This window comes from Lycorma delicatula, chromosome 1, assembly GCF_047948215.1.
Source record: "Lycorma delicatula isolate Av1 chromosome 1, ASM4794821v1, whole genome shotgun sequence".
In the NCBI taxonomy this organism is placed as follows: Eukaryota; Metazoa; Arthropoda; class Insecta; order Hemiptera; family Fulgoridae; genus Lycorma; species Lycorma delicatula.
The window spans coordinates 43,598,699-43,613,698 of NC_134455.1; the positions used below are offsets into that span (position 1 = coordinate 43,598,699).

The window sequence follows — 15,000 nt, forward strand, 5'->3', positions numbered from 1 at the left end:
ACCATCGACAGTTGATAAGGCAGACATTTGAAGGATGCGTCGCCGGTTCGAAGACCGTGCGATCTGCCAAAAGTTATTCAGAGTCACCAAGGAGTACGGCGCCGTCGACCCGGAGGAAGACGGACGTCGATTGGTTTTGATCTAATAAAAGCGTCCCTTCCATTTCTGGTCGGGACTCTGTTTGCATGTATTAGCTCTAGAATTACCACAGTTATCCAAGTAATGGATTGTACGATCCAAGGAACCATAACTGATTTAATGAGCCTTTTGCGGTTTCACCTTAGTTCGGCTTGTACTGAGACTTGCATGGCTTAATCTTTGAGACAAGCATATGACTACTGGCAGGATCAACCAGGGAGCTAAACAAAAGCTTCCCGCTGCCGGAACGGCGAACGAACGGCGGACTGAGTCCGCCGACGAACGCCGCCCGGCCGGCCGGCCGGAGGGCACGCCAAAGCGACCCGGCGGCCGGTAGTCCGCAAAACATTATCGGGCTAGCCGTACGGCGTAGCGACCGAACCGCAGATAGATAGTCTATCATCAAAAGAGAACAACGGTCGATAGTTTCCTTTCTTAATTCCACACGCACGTCAGGACGGCCGAACAGGCCGCCCGTCTAACGTTGACCGCGCTTCATGCGCGCGGATAACCGTTTAAATAAGACCGGCGCTCCTTCTGAGAGGATGCACGGCCGAAAGCGCAAAATGGTCGTAATCGCCGCGGAAAAAAGAGGGTGCAGAGAAATTCAGCGGAGAGACCGGAGGAAGGAAAACGGTACACCTCGCAAGGCGGGGACCGACCTTAACTCCGGCAAACTAAATAACCGGCCCGAAGAGCCGGCGTCACAAGCGTTATCCCGCCAGAGCAACCGCGTGAAATACGCCTCAAGCCGCGGGAAACTGGCATACTGGACTGCAAGACTGCAGCTTTTCGCACTCAAGTCTCCGAGCAATGAGGGCCGCGGATTGCCTGACATGTGACTACGCCAACCCATTTAGGGGGCAAGCATACCGCAAAAACCAAGCCGATGCCGGCCCTTCGTGGAAGGGTACGGCCGGCCGAAAGCAGTAGCTCGCCGCGCCCGTAAACAATCCTACGGAACAACGCGACGGCCAAAGTCTGAAGGCTCGCATAGGTACAGCGGCCGAAAGCAAGCAATGCGGATACAACACCGAATTGTAGCTCTCGAGGCGGCGAATGTGAAAAGAATTTTCACCCTAAGCTGAGCACGACAGATCAGCGGGCGTTGCGAAGAACGCAGGTCCCCCAACATCAAGACCTTTACACAGGCAGACGACCAGATAGGGCGAATCGCAAAACGAATCACAGGGCGAGCCTGCCGCAAAAACCAGACCTATACCGGCCGAAAGAAGCGGCTCGCCAAATCCACGAACGGCCGAGGCCGGAAGGCTCGCACCAGTACAGCAGCCGAAAGCCGATATAACACCAGCTCTCGAGGCCGCGAGTGTGAAATATTTCACCCGATGCAGAGTAAAACCGACCGCAGTCCGAACAGCGGGACTGTTACTGTGACCGCAGACACGCACGGTGAGCCTGCCGCAAAAACCAGACCGATACCGGCCCTTCCAGGAAGGGTACAGCCGGCCGAAAGAAGCGGCTCGCCGGGTGCGCAACTGCGGGCGACGCCCGAACTGGCGAAAAGCAAATGAAAGCCGCGATGTCGAGAAAAGATCCACAGGGCGGCCGAAAGAAGCGGCTCGCAGAGTCCGTAAACGGTCCCGCAGAAATACGCTACGGCCGACGCCGGAGGGCTCGCACCGGTACAGCAGCCGAAAGCAGAGCCGATATAACACCGAACTTTTAGCTCTCGAGGCCGCGAGTGTGAAATATTTCACCCGATGCAGAGTTCAACCGAACGCCAGTGAAGCGCACACACCGCAGGTATCCGAATATCGGACTAACACTGTGGCCAACGCGAAGGCATGCCAATTGAAAACCAGGCTCGCCTATGCGCGAAAGCAGACTGCTCGCATCGGTACAGCAGCCGAAAGCAACAAACGGATAAAACACCGAATATAGCTCTCAAGGCGCGAGTGCGAAAGACTTCGCCCGATGAAGAGCACAACTAAATCCATCGAGCAATCTGAACATCGCAAACTGATCCAGTGGGCAAGCCTACCGCAAAAACCAAACCGATACTGGCCCCTTCTACGAAGGGATACAGCCGGCCGAAAGCAGCGGCTCGCCGCACCCACAGACAGCAAAACAGAAAAGCGCAAATGGACGCCGGAGGTCTTTCACCGGTACAGCACCGAAAGCAATGACGATAGAACACCGAACAATGATCTCAAGGCGCGAATGTGAAAACTTTCACCCGATGGATGACCTAGCCGGCCTGTGTAGCGTAAACCGCAGAGAGCTCGACAGCTTCCCCGTACACAGCAATGAAACCGAATAGCAGCCAATAACTGTGGCGAACACAAGAATTACTGGTCAGCAAGCGGTTCGTCTGCCGGACGGGCGCAATAACAAAGCAATCCGTGATCTAGGCGGCAGCTGGCAAAAAAAAAACGAGCGGAATAGCGACCGAGTCGGGTTAGGGAGAGCAACGCTCTACTACGAATGGAAGCAAAAACAACCACCCCGACAAGGCGAAAAACACCGCTTACCGTCTAAAAAGCTCTGCTACAGCCCGTTAATCGACAAACGTGCTACGAGCAACAAAGCGGGACGTCGACTTAGCACTCCGGGAAACGATGCAAGATAGCCTAAATGTGTCTAAAGGCGGCCTCAAAGGACGACGGCGAAGCGAGTTAAGAAGCAGGTCACTTAAACCACGCCCAAATGAAAATACATTTCGTATAATCACCCCGACGACCCGTTCAATACCAGAGAGGACCACAATGCACGCGCTACGCGCACGACGACAACTTACTTTCGGCTACCGAGCATAAAGGGCGAATGCTAAGGACGACCGCAACTGAGCTCGAACAAATGCACAAAAGCCGAGGCCGGAGAACATTTGCCAGCTGAACCAGCGAAAAACCCGCCGAGCGGCCGAATAACCAGCAAAGACCAGCATAAACAGCCGCCGCGAACGAGAGAAGTAGGCAAGGAAGACGCACCGGACGCCCGGTGAAACAGAAACGCAAGATAACTGAACGCCGTGTAGCGAAGGCACGTCGGGGGGGGCCCCAAGCCAAGACCATATCCCCTTATAATACTCTCAAAATTGACTCCGAGTGGGTCACACATCGGTACGAAATGTACTAAAAGTTAAAGCTGAAAAGGATATATGCGACGAATGAATGCGAAAACATTCTCGAATAGAGAGGGAACCCGTCCCCTATCGACTTAGAAAAATTTCTGTCAAAAAAATAAAAATAAAAGAAACGTGCATGGCCAACAACAAAAAAAAGTTAAAGAAACGTGCATGCCCAACGGCGACAGAGTCCGAGAAAATGTTCTCAAGCCGGACAATGACAAATTCTCCGCAGTAAAAGACTACGACATCCCGCCTAAAATGTGCATGCCCAACAAAAAAAAAAGTTAAATATCCGTGCATGCCCAACGGCGACAGAGTCCGAGAAAATGTTCTCAAGCCGGACAATGACAAATTCTCCGCAGTAAAAGACAACGACATCCCGCCTAAAATGTGCATGCCCAACAAAAAAAAAAGTTAAATATCCGTGCATGCCCAACGGCGACAGAGTCCGAGAAAATGTTCTCAAGCCGGACAATGACAAATTCTCCGCAGTAAAAGACTACGACATCCCGCCTAAAATGTGCATGCCCAACAAAAAAAAAAGTTAAATATCCGTGCATGCCCAACGGCGACAGAGTCCGAGAAAATGTTCTCAAGCCGGACAATGACAAATTCTCCGCAGTAAAAGACAACGACATCCCGCCTAAAATGTGCATGCCCAACAAAAAAAAAAGTTAAATATCCGTGCATGCCCAACGGCGACAGAGTCCGAGAAAATGTTCTCAAGCCGGACAATGACAAATTCTCCGCAGTAAAAGACTACGACATCCCGCCTAAAATGTGCATGCCCAACAAAAAAAAAAGTTAAATATCCGTGCATGCCCAACGGCGACAGAGTCCGAGAAAATGTTCTCAAGCCGGACAATGACAAATTCTCCGCAGTAAAAGACTACGACATCCCGCCTAAAATGTGCATGCCCAACAAAAAAAAAAAGTTAAATATCCGTGCATGCCCAACGGCGACAGAGTCCGAGAAAATGTTCTCAAGCCGGACAATGACAAATTCTCCGCAGTAAAAGACTACGACATCCCGCCTAAAATGTGCATGCCCAACAAAAAAAAAAAGTTAAATATCCGTGCATGCCCAACGGCGACAGAGTCCGAGAAAATGTTCTCAAGCCGGACAATGACAAATTCTCCGCAGTAAAAGACTACGACATCCCGCCTAAAATGTGCATGCCCAACAAAAAAAAAAAGTTAAATATCCGTGCATGCCCAACGGCGACAGAGTCCGAGAAAATGTTCTCAAGCCGGACAATGACAAATTCTCCGCAGTAAAAGACTACGACATCCCGCCTAAAATGTGCATGCCCAACAAAAAATAAAAAGTTAAATATCCGTGCATGCCCAACGGCGACAGAGTCCGAGAAAATGTTTTCAAGCCGGACAATGACAAATTCTCCGCAGTAAAAGACTACGACATCCCGCCTAAAATGTGCATGCCCAACAAAAAAAAAAAAGTTAAATATCCGTGCATGCCCAACGGCGACAGAGTCCGAGAAAATGTTCTCAAGCCGGACAATGACAAATTCTCCGCAGTAAAAGACTACGACATCCCGCCTAAATAGTGCATGCCCAACAAAAAAAAAAACTTAAATATCCGTGCATGCCCAACGGCGACAGAGTCCGAGAAAATGTTTTCAAGCCGGACAATGACAAATTCTCCGCAGTAAAAGACTACGACATCCCGCCTAAATAGTGCATGCCCAACAAAAAAAAAAACTTAAATATACGTGCATGCCCAACGGCGACAGAGTCCGAGAAAATGTTCTCAAGCCGGACAATGACAAATTCTCCGCAGTAAAAGACAACGACATCCCGCCTAAACCGTGCATGCCCAACAAAAAAAAAGTTAAATATCCGTGCATGCCCGACGGCGACAGAGTCCGAGAAAATGTTTTCAAGCCGGACAATGACAAATTCTCCGCAGTAAAAGACAACGACATCCCGCCTAAACCGTGCATGCCCGACAAAAAAAAATTTAAATATCCGTGCATGCCCGACGGCGACAGAGTCCGAGAAAATGTTTTCAAGCCGGACAATGACAAATTCTCCGCAGTAAAAGACAACGACATCCCGCCTAAACCGTGCATGCCCAACAAAAAAAAAGTTAAATATCCATGCATGCCCGACGGCGACAGAGTCCGAGAAAATGTTTTCAAGCCGGACAATGACAATTCTCCGCAGTAAAAGACTACGACACCCCCGAACAATCTGTGCATGCCCAACAACAAAAAAATCGCTATATCTCAGCCGGGATCGAAGCTATTCGACCGGGACCGACGCCATTCGGACCGTCCGGCCCCCTCGGTGATGCCTATGCCCTCTGGACCGGGGTATATTTTTCGGAAGACCGAAAATTCGGCCGAACCGTAAAATTCACCTAATCGTCTATATGTCAGCCGGGATCGAAGCTATTCGACCGGGACCGACGCCATTCGGACCGTCCGGCCCCCCCGGTGATGCCTATGCCCTCTGGACCGGGGTATCTTATTCGGAAGACCGAAAATTCGGCCGAACCGTAAAATTCACCTAATCGTCTATATGTCAGCCGGGATCGAAGCTATTCGACCGGGACCGACGCCATTCGGACCGTCCGGCCCCCCCGGTGATGCCTATGCCCTCTGGACCGGGGTATATTTTTCGGAAGACCGAAAATTCGGCCGAACCGTAAAATTCACCTAATCGTCTATATGTCAGCCGGGATCGAAGCTATTCGACCGGGACCGACGCCATTCGGACCGTCCGGCCCCCTCGGTGATGCCTATGCCCTCTGGACCGGGGTATATTTTTCGGAAGACCGAAAATTCGGCCGAACCGTAAAATTCACCTAATCGTCTATATGTCAGCCGGGATCGAAGCTATTCGACCGGGACCGACGCCATTCGGACCGTCCGGCCCCCCCGGTGATGCCTATGCCCTCTGGACCGGGGTATATTTTTCGGAAGACCGAAAATTCGGCCGAACCGTAAAATTCACCTAATCGTCTATATGTCAGCCGGGATCGAAGCTATTCGACCGGGACCGACGCCATTCGGACCGTCCGGCCCCCCCGGTGATGCCTATGCCCTCTGGACCGGGGTATATTTTTCGGAAGACCGAAAATTCGGCCGAACCGTAAAATTCACCTAATCGTCTATATGTCAGCCGGGATCGAAGCTATTCGACCGGGACCGACGCCATTCGGACCGTCCGGCCCCCCCGGTGATGCCTATGCCCTCTGGACCGGGGTATATTTTTCGGAAGACCGAAAATTCGGCCGAACCGTAAAATTCACCTAATCGTCTATATGTCAGCCGGGATCGAAGCTATTCGACCGGGACCGACGCCATTCGGACCGTCCGGCCCCCTCGGTGATGCCTATGCCCTCTGGACCGGGGTATATTTTTCGGAAGACCGAAAATTCGGCCGAACCGTAAAATTCACCTAATCGTCTATATGTCAGCCGGGATCGAAGCTATTCGACCGGGACCGACGCCATTCGGACCGTCCGGCCCCCCCGGTGATGCCTATGCCCTCTGGACCGGGGTATCTTTTTCGGAAGACCGAAAATTCGGCCGAACCGTAAAATTCACCTAATCGTCTATATGTCAGCCGGGATCGAAGCTATTCGACCGGGACCGACGCCATTCGGACCGTCCGGCCCCCCCGGTGATGCCTATGCCCTCTGGACCGGGGTATATTTTTCGGAAGACCGAAAATTCGGCCGAACCGTAAAATTCACCTAATCGTCTATATGTCAGCCGGGATCGAAGCTATTCGACCGGGACCGACGCCATTCGGACCGTCCGGCCCCCTCGGTGATGCCTATGCCCTCTGGACCGGGGTATATTTTTCGGAAGACCGAAAATTCGGCCGAACCGTAAAATTCACCTAATCGTCTATATGTCAGCCGGGATCGAAGCTATTCGACCGGGACCGACGCCATTCGGACCGTCCGGCCCCCCCGGTGATGCCTATGCCCTCTGGACCGGGGTATCTTTTTCGGAAGACCGAAAATTCGGCCGAACCGTAAAATTCACCTAATCGTCTATATGTCAGCCGGGATCGAAGCTATTCGACCGGGACCGACGCCATTCGGACCGTCCGGCCCCCCCGGTGATGCCTATGCCCTCTGGACCGGGGTATCTTTTTCGGAAGACCGAAAATTCGGCCGAACCGTAAAATTCACCTAATCGTCTATATGTCAGCCGGGATCGAAGCTATTCGACCGGGACCGACGCCATTCGGACCGTCCGGCCCCCCCGGTGATGCCTATGCCCTCTGGACCGGGGTATATTTTTCGGAAGACCGAAAATTCGGCCGAACCGTAAAATTCACCTAATCGTCTATATGTCAGCCGGGATCGAAGCTATTCGACCGGGACCGACGCCATTCGGACCGTCCGGCCCCCTCGGTGATGCCTATGCCCTCTGGACCGGGGTATATTTTTCGGAAGACCGAAAATTCGGCCGAACCGTAAAATTCACCTAATCGTCTATATGTCAGCCGGGATCGAAGCTATTCGACCGGGACCGACGCCATTCGGACCGTCCGGCCCCCCCGGTGATGCCTATGCCCTCTGGACCGGGGTATATTTTTCGGAAGACCGAAAATTCGGCCGAACCGTAAAATTCACCTAATCGTCTATATGTCAGCCGGGATCGAAGCTATTCGACCGGGACCGACGCCATTCGAACCGTCCGGCCCCCCCGGTGATGCCTATGCCCTCTGGACCGGGGTATCTTTTTCGGAAGACCGAAAATTCGGCCGAACCGTAAAATTCACCTAATCGTCTATATGTCAGCCGGGATCGAAGCTATTCGACCGGGACCGACGCCATTCGGACCGTCCGGCCCCCCCGGTGATGCCTATGCCCTCTGGACCGGGGTATATTTTTCGGAAGACCGAAAATTCGGCCGAACCGTAAAATTCACCTAATCGTCTATATGTCAGCCGGGATCGAAGCTATTCGACCGGGACCGACGCCATTCGGACCGTCCGGCCCCCCCGGTGATGCCTATGCCCTCTGGACCGGGGTATATTTTTCGGAAGACCGAAAATTCGGCCGAACCGTAAAATTCACCTAATCGTCTATATGTCAGCCGGGATCGAAGCTATTCGACCGGGACCGACGCCATTCGGACCGTCCGGCCCCCCCGGTGATGCCTATGCCCTCTGGACCGGGGTATCTTTTTCGGAAGACCGAAAATTCGGCCGAACCGTAAAATTCACCTAATCGTCTATATGTCAGCCGGGATCGAAGCTATTCGACCGGGACCGACGCCATTCGGACCGTCCGGCCCGCCCGGTGATGCCTATGCCCTCTGGACCGGGGTATCTTTTTCGGAAGACCGAAAATTCGGCCGAACCGTAAAATTCACCTAATCGTCTATATGTCAGCCGGGATCGAAGCTATTCGACCGGGACCGACGCCATTCGGACCGTCCGGCCCCCCCGGTGATGCCTATGCCCTCTGGACCGGGGTATATTTTTCGGAAGACCGAAAATTCGGCCGAACCGTAAAATTCACGTAATCGAGTATATCTCGGTCACTTTGATGCGAATTTACAAGTTTTGGCCGTATATATATGTATATATTTTTTAATAATATTTTTACGTACATATACATAATATATAAACGTGGGTGGCCAGTGTAATGTGGTTTTTTTAATTTAATTGTTTTTTTGTAATTTTTTTGTTTAATCGTTCGATTTCGTCGTTTAATAACTTTTTTTCGTGAACAGTTATAAAGGTGAAATTTGTTATTTCTTGTTGGTCGTTTTGTCGTCGATTTTTTCGGTATAATTATTTTATTGTAAACTTCGCGTTGGCGGTGGGAAAACCTGTCGATCTCTCAGGTGCGAAAATCTTTTTTCGTCTGTTTTATTTCGATGTCGAATATTTTCGTTATTTGTCATTTGTTCGTGACGTTTTTCGTATTTTTCTCAACCGTTGCGTTACGTTAGATTATTTTGGACCGGTTTCGGGCCGGCGATATGTATATATTTTTTTTTAAAGGCCGTTTATCATTCTGAAGTAAGAAAATTGCAAAAATTTAACGAATATTCGTTAAGTTGTAAAAAATTACAGCGCGCGCTTATTGAAAATCGGTTTCGCTAGGTCGAAACGTCTTTGGAGGGGGTATTATTCCGACCAGGTTAGAGTCGGGTAAAGCGTGCCTCTTCCGTACGCGAGGGGACGGAAAATCGCAATTTTTTTCGTTTTTCGGCCGTATCTCTTGAACGGAGGGTCAAAACCTATGAAAAAAATCACATTGGCTAAAAAAGCTTAGAATGCCTTGAAACGCGTATATCCGGAGTCTGGCGAAATTTTCGTTTGCGCGATCGACTCGAAACTCGGTGAGGTGAAAGTAGAGATCGGAAATTCGACTTAAAAAAAAAAAAAAAAAAAAAAAAAAAAAAAAAAAAAAAAAAAAAAAAAAAGGACATATCGGGAATTTGAGTGTGGTCATCCGTTCCCTATGTGTGCTCGCTTGTCTGAGTTGAATTTGGTCCCGATCGGTTTGTCCTATCGCGTGTAAATGGGTTTTTTAACTTTTTTAAAATTTAAAAATCTTTTTTTCGGGCGAACCCGAAGGTTTACGCAATAATGTTTTAGACAAATGTTTTTGGGCTTAAAAAAAAAAAATTTTCGGTTTTTGTTTGATCGTGATCGGACGAGCGGTTGTCGAGATACGCGTTTCCGACCGTATTCGTGCTGGGGCCCAATTGGGGGGGGGCACGGGTATAATTTTGGTACCGGTCGGAAGCCGACACGAATCGGGATGGCAGATTTTTTTCCCGCGTCGATAGGCCTAACGGTTGCCGAGTTATTGGCGATGAAAAATCGGCAAAAACGCTCCCTTAGCCTTGAAATCTTCCCTTACCGCGTCGAAGCGATTTTTCCAAAATCGGTGTCGTCACAGTTAAAAAGTCGAAAAAAAAACCAAAAAATACTAGATTTTCTGCTGAATTTTTTGACGGCAAGCACGTTTTTGTTGCTCGATGGGGGACCGAGCAGTCAAGTTTTGAAAATCGGGCTCAAGGGTGGATTTATAAAAAAATCGTTAACGAACGAACCGAGGGTCGGAGTAAGAAAAGGAAGCAACCCAGTAGGTAAAATCGGCTCGGAAATCCGATTTTTCAACTAAAAATGGAGTATCTCCAACCGTTATCGGTATAAAACAGTGCCGTTAATTGAACCGAAACCGAAAGTAGGATCGAGTTGAAAATTTGGTAGACTGTTAATTTGACGACCCCAAGCAGGGCGGTGAAATTTGAAAGCGATCTGTCGGCCGGTTTTTCGCGAATTCAAGTACGAAATCCGGTTTGACGCTGTCTGAGTTGAAATGCAAACTTACAGCATATCCGTATACCCGACATGCATTATGACTGAGAAAAAGCGTTCACGACTAAAAACGAAATTCACACCTGACGATAGGGTGAGGAAAGATTAAATAAAAAATAATTCCCATTAGCAATTTACCAAAGTTAAACGTCTCCCTGCCGAAAAAATAAAAAAATAAATGGAATATAGAGAAAAAAAAAAAAAAAGTTAATTCTCCGCAGCAAAAGAGTACGGCAGTCCGCCTAAACTGTCCATTACCAACAAGAAAAAAAATTAAAGAAACGTGCATGCCCAACGGCGACCTAGAGTCCTAGAAAATACTTTTTAAGCGGACAATTGTCAATTCTCCGAAGATAAAGGACAACGACAGCCCGCCTGCATGGCCAACAAAAAAAAAAGAAGTTAAACATCCGTGTATGCCCAACGGCGACAGAGTCCTAGAAAATGTTTTCAAGCCGGACAATGACAAATTCTCCGCAGTAAAAGACTACGACATCCCGCCTAAACCGTGCATGGCCAACAAAAAAAAGTTAAAGAAACGTGCATGCCCAACGGCGACAGAGTCCGAGAAAATACTTTTAACGTGGACAAGTGTCATTTCTCCGCAGTAAAAGACCAAGACATCCCGCCTAAACCGTGCATGGCCAACAAAAAAAAAGTTAAAGAAACGTGCATGCCCAACGGCGACAGAGTCCGAGAAAATGTTTTCAAGCCGGACAATGACAAATTGTCCGCAGTAAAAGACTACTACATCCCGCCTAAACCTTGCATGGCCAACAAAAAAAAAGTTAAAGAAACGTGCATGCCCAACGGCGACAGAGTCCGAGAAAATACTTTTAGTGTGGACAAGTGTCATTTCTCCGCAGTAAAAGACCAAGACATCCTGCCTAAACCGTGCATGGCCAACAAAAAAAAAGTTAAAGAAACGTGCATGCCCAACGGCGACAGAGTCCGAGAAAATGTTTTCAAGCCGGACAATGACAAATTGTCCGCAGTAAAAGACTACTACATCCCGCCTAAACCTTGCATGGCCAACAAAAAAAAAGTTAAAGAAACGTGCATGCCCAACGGCGACAGAGTCCGAGAAAATACTTTTAGTGTGGACAAGTGTCATTTCTCCGCAGTAAAAGACCAAGACATCCTGCCTAAACCGTGCATGGCCAACAAAAAAAAGTTAAAGAAACGTGCATGCCCAACACAAGATGTTCTCCTTCCAGCGCAGGAAATTGAAAATCTCCTTCTAAAAAACAAAGTTTTTCTCGCAACAAGGACGGCCGGGAGCAGCAGTCTTATCCCGTAACAATTCTCTACGATTGTCAGTCAGGCGAACGACTAAAATTTTTTAGCAAAAAAAAAATTACAAGTCGTAACCAGACATCTCACGCCGGCACAAGCGTGTTAATCGTTAAAAAAATTTTTAACGAAAAAAAAATTACTTGCATATGCATCACGCATACCAAGTAAAATAGAGAATGTTAAACAAGACCGACCGCCTAAGCGGCCAGCCGACCGCAGTCTCCCGACTAGGCAAAATTAACTTTCGTCTCGGCGTGTACGCATCCGCTCAGCGGCTGTTTACGTACACTGCCGCGCGGGGGAGCTCGTCCAGCTAACAGGACGAATCCCCCAAGCTAAGGGCTGAGTCTCAACAGATCGCAGCGTGGCAACTGCTCTACCGGACACAACACCCCGCTCGGTACCTAAGTCGTCTACAGACGATTCCGAGTCCCGACATCGAACTCCCCGTAGGGCTACCAATGTTACGCCGTTCGGCGGGGCAGGGACTGGCGGGGGCATGATCCCGCCGCCCTGCTCTGCGCCGCGGCCATTGGGCTTGCGACGCGCGCCCCGCGAGGCGCTACGCCTAATAAAGTAGCATATTAATCGAGCCTTTCGACTCTCGGGACTCCTGGTGATATCGTCGCAACCTTGCCTAGACGGGATTCGGCCTTAGAGGCGTTCAGGCATAATCCCACGGATGGTAGCTTCGCACCATCGGCCGCTCGACCGAGTGCGTGAACCAAATGTCCGAACCTGCGGTTCCTCTCGTACTGAGCAGGATTACTATCGCAACGACGTGTCATCAGTAGGGTAATTTGGTTAACTGGCATTTCTCCCACCACCACCCCATTCGGTCGCCCTAGAGCATAGACCAAATGTTCCGTGCCAAGAACGGCTACTGTGCCTCATAACGGTTTAGCGACCCAAATCCTAAAAGCTCCTAATGAGCTACCTAACGTGCGTGAGCGAATCAAGCAGGGCGCCATACAGCACCCGCTGAAGTGTCCCAATCGCTCACTTGTCATACATAAAACTAGATCGGGGAGGCGCACCCCTTGTAACAATTTAAAACTATACGAGTCATTTAATAAAGACAGCAATTTTGGCTGCCACGCCTCGGTCGCTGTATGCCAGCTAGTACCTGTCCACCATTTAACAGCGCTTGGAGCTGATTTGGCTGGTGGCCAGCCCTCTTACCAAGGTAATTGGTTTCCAGCAGCAAAGCTTTCAGGAGTCTAAATGCATTTACATTTATTCCCTTACATTTACCGATGACGGTTGAACATAGCAACCTCATCGAGGAACTCCCACACGGTCCGACAGTGCGGCTCTCGCCACACTGCCTCGCCGCTTGTGAGCGGCCAGGTTTCCCCCTGACCTCTAAGTTCCAGGGTGGCACGGTCTCTGGCCCCCCCAAGGGCCGGGCAGTCGTACATCATATGTACATTTGACTGGACCTCCCCGCAGACACACAACTCATCAGCCACCAGGCGAAACCGAAACAGATATTGGTTTAGATTCACATGGTTGGTGAGCACCTGGGCACCCGACGCCCTTAAAAAGGAACTCGAGGCATACCATCCCCCCAAATCCTGTATAAAATTATACAAGGATCTACCCTTAGTCGTGGTGTGCCATTCAAGCTGCCATGCCTCCATCGCGAGGCTTTGAAGCCTTTTCCGCAGACGGGAGATGGGCAACTGGACGAAATTTTGCTCCGGTGCATTGTGATCACCGTTCCGATCCGGTTCTGGCCCGGCTCGAAACCGCATCCCAAATGCCTCGGCCTCCCGACCTCTACGCAACTTCCACATGACTGCCCGAATTTTCACCACTAAATCGATTGGGAGAGCCTTTCCCAATACAGTAGTAGCCTCGTAGGAGGTTGTTTTAAATACCCCAGTGCATACAATCATGGCTCTGCGCTGGGCACTCCTTAAATTTTGAAGTAGTGCTCTATTTCTTTCCAACCTGTGCGCCCAAACCGGCGCCGCGTATGCGATCATACTCTCGAAGACGCCTCGGTACACCAAGTACATTTGGCGGCCCGACAGCCCGTAGTCTTTCCGAGCAATCCGTCTAAGTTTGTGCATCACAGAGACGGCGTCCGCCGCAACTTGCTTAATGTGGTTACTAAACAGCAACTTATCATCAAACAAAACACCTAGGTACTTATGAACCCTTACTCGGCTGATTACACAGCCTTTATATTTAATGTGGGGGTTTCGACTGCATGATAATTTGTCTGCGCCCTTTAGAAGCATAAACTTCGTCTTGGGCACAGAAATCTTTAAATTTTGAATGTCCATCCAGCCTTCGGCGGTTGACAAAGCCGCCTGCGCTCTACTTTCTAGCTGCGGTCGTGAATCTCCACGAACTAAAAGGAGACAGTCATCGGCGAAAGCCTGGGCCGTGACTCCTTCTGGGAAGGTCAATCCCAGAAATCCGTCAAACACCAGGTTCCACAGCAGGGGACCGAGAACGGAACCCTGCGGGCTTCCCCTGGTGACGGATTTTTCCACAACTAGGTGCGCATCTTTAAACAGAGCCGTTCGGTTAGACAAATAGTCTCTTACCACGGCCTGCGTGGCTTCGGGAACATTGCGGCGTTCCAAAGCATAGAGGACAGAACTCCAACACAAGGAAGGAAATGCTGCCTCTATATCAATAAAAATTGCCAAAACATATTTGCAGTCGGCGCTTTCCACCTCGGCAAGAGCATTTAAGATGCAATCCTCGGTGCCAACCCCTTTCATGAAGCCATATTGGCCTCGATTTAGAATACGGCTCATATCAATGCTTTCCTCGAGCCGTTCCACAACCAGCCTTTCCAGCAACTTGCCGAAAACCGGCAAGAGGCTGATGGGTCGATAACTGCCGACCTCACCAGGATCCTTTCCAGGTTTCAGGATCACCCTTACCAAAGCCACCTTCCAGCAACCCGGAAAGCAGCCCCAGCTTAGGCATCCCGTGAACAGCCTGCCGAGAGGCTCCCTTATGACAGGCAATAAATGATGGAAAATATCCGGGTCAAGTTGGTCAATCCCCGGTGCCTTCTTTAATGCCATTCGAGAAACCACTCGGTCTATATCATCGGGTTCCACGGTCCGAACGCCAGGGAATGGTGTTTCACCCGCCCTGACGCCGATTTCCGCTTCACCCTC

General features: G+C 50.0%; 1 non-coding gene across 1 annotated transcript in view; it reads right to left on the bottom strand.

Moving 5' to 3' along the window:
* LOC142318637 (small subunit ribosomal RNA) overlaps positions 1-358 on the bottom strand; it is a 1,957-nt gene extending 1,599 nt beyond the window's left edge. Inside the window, exon 1 of the ribosomal RNA XR_012755004.1 lies at positions 1-358. This exon is cut by the window's left edge and continues 1,599 nt beyond it. This is a non-coding gene — a ribosomal RNA (small subunit ribosomal RNA).
* Between the last annotated feature and the right edge of the window lie 14,642 nt (positions 359-15,000).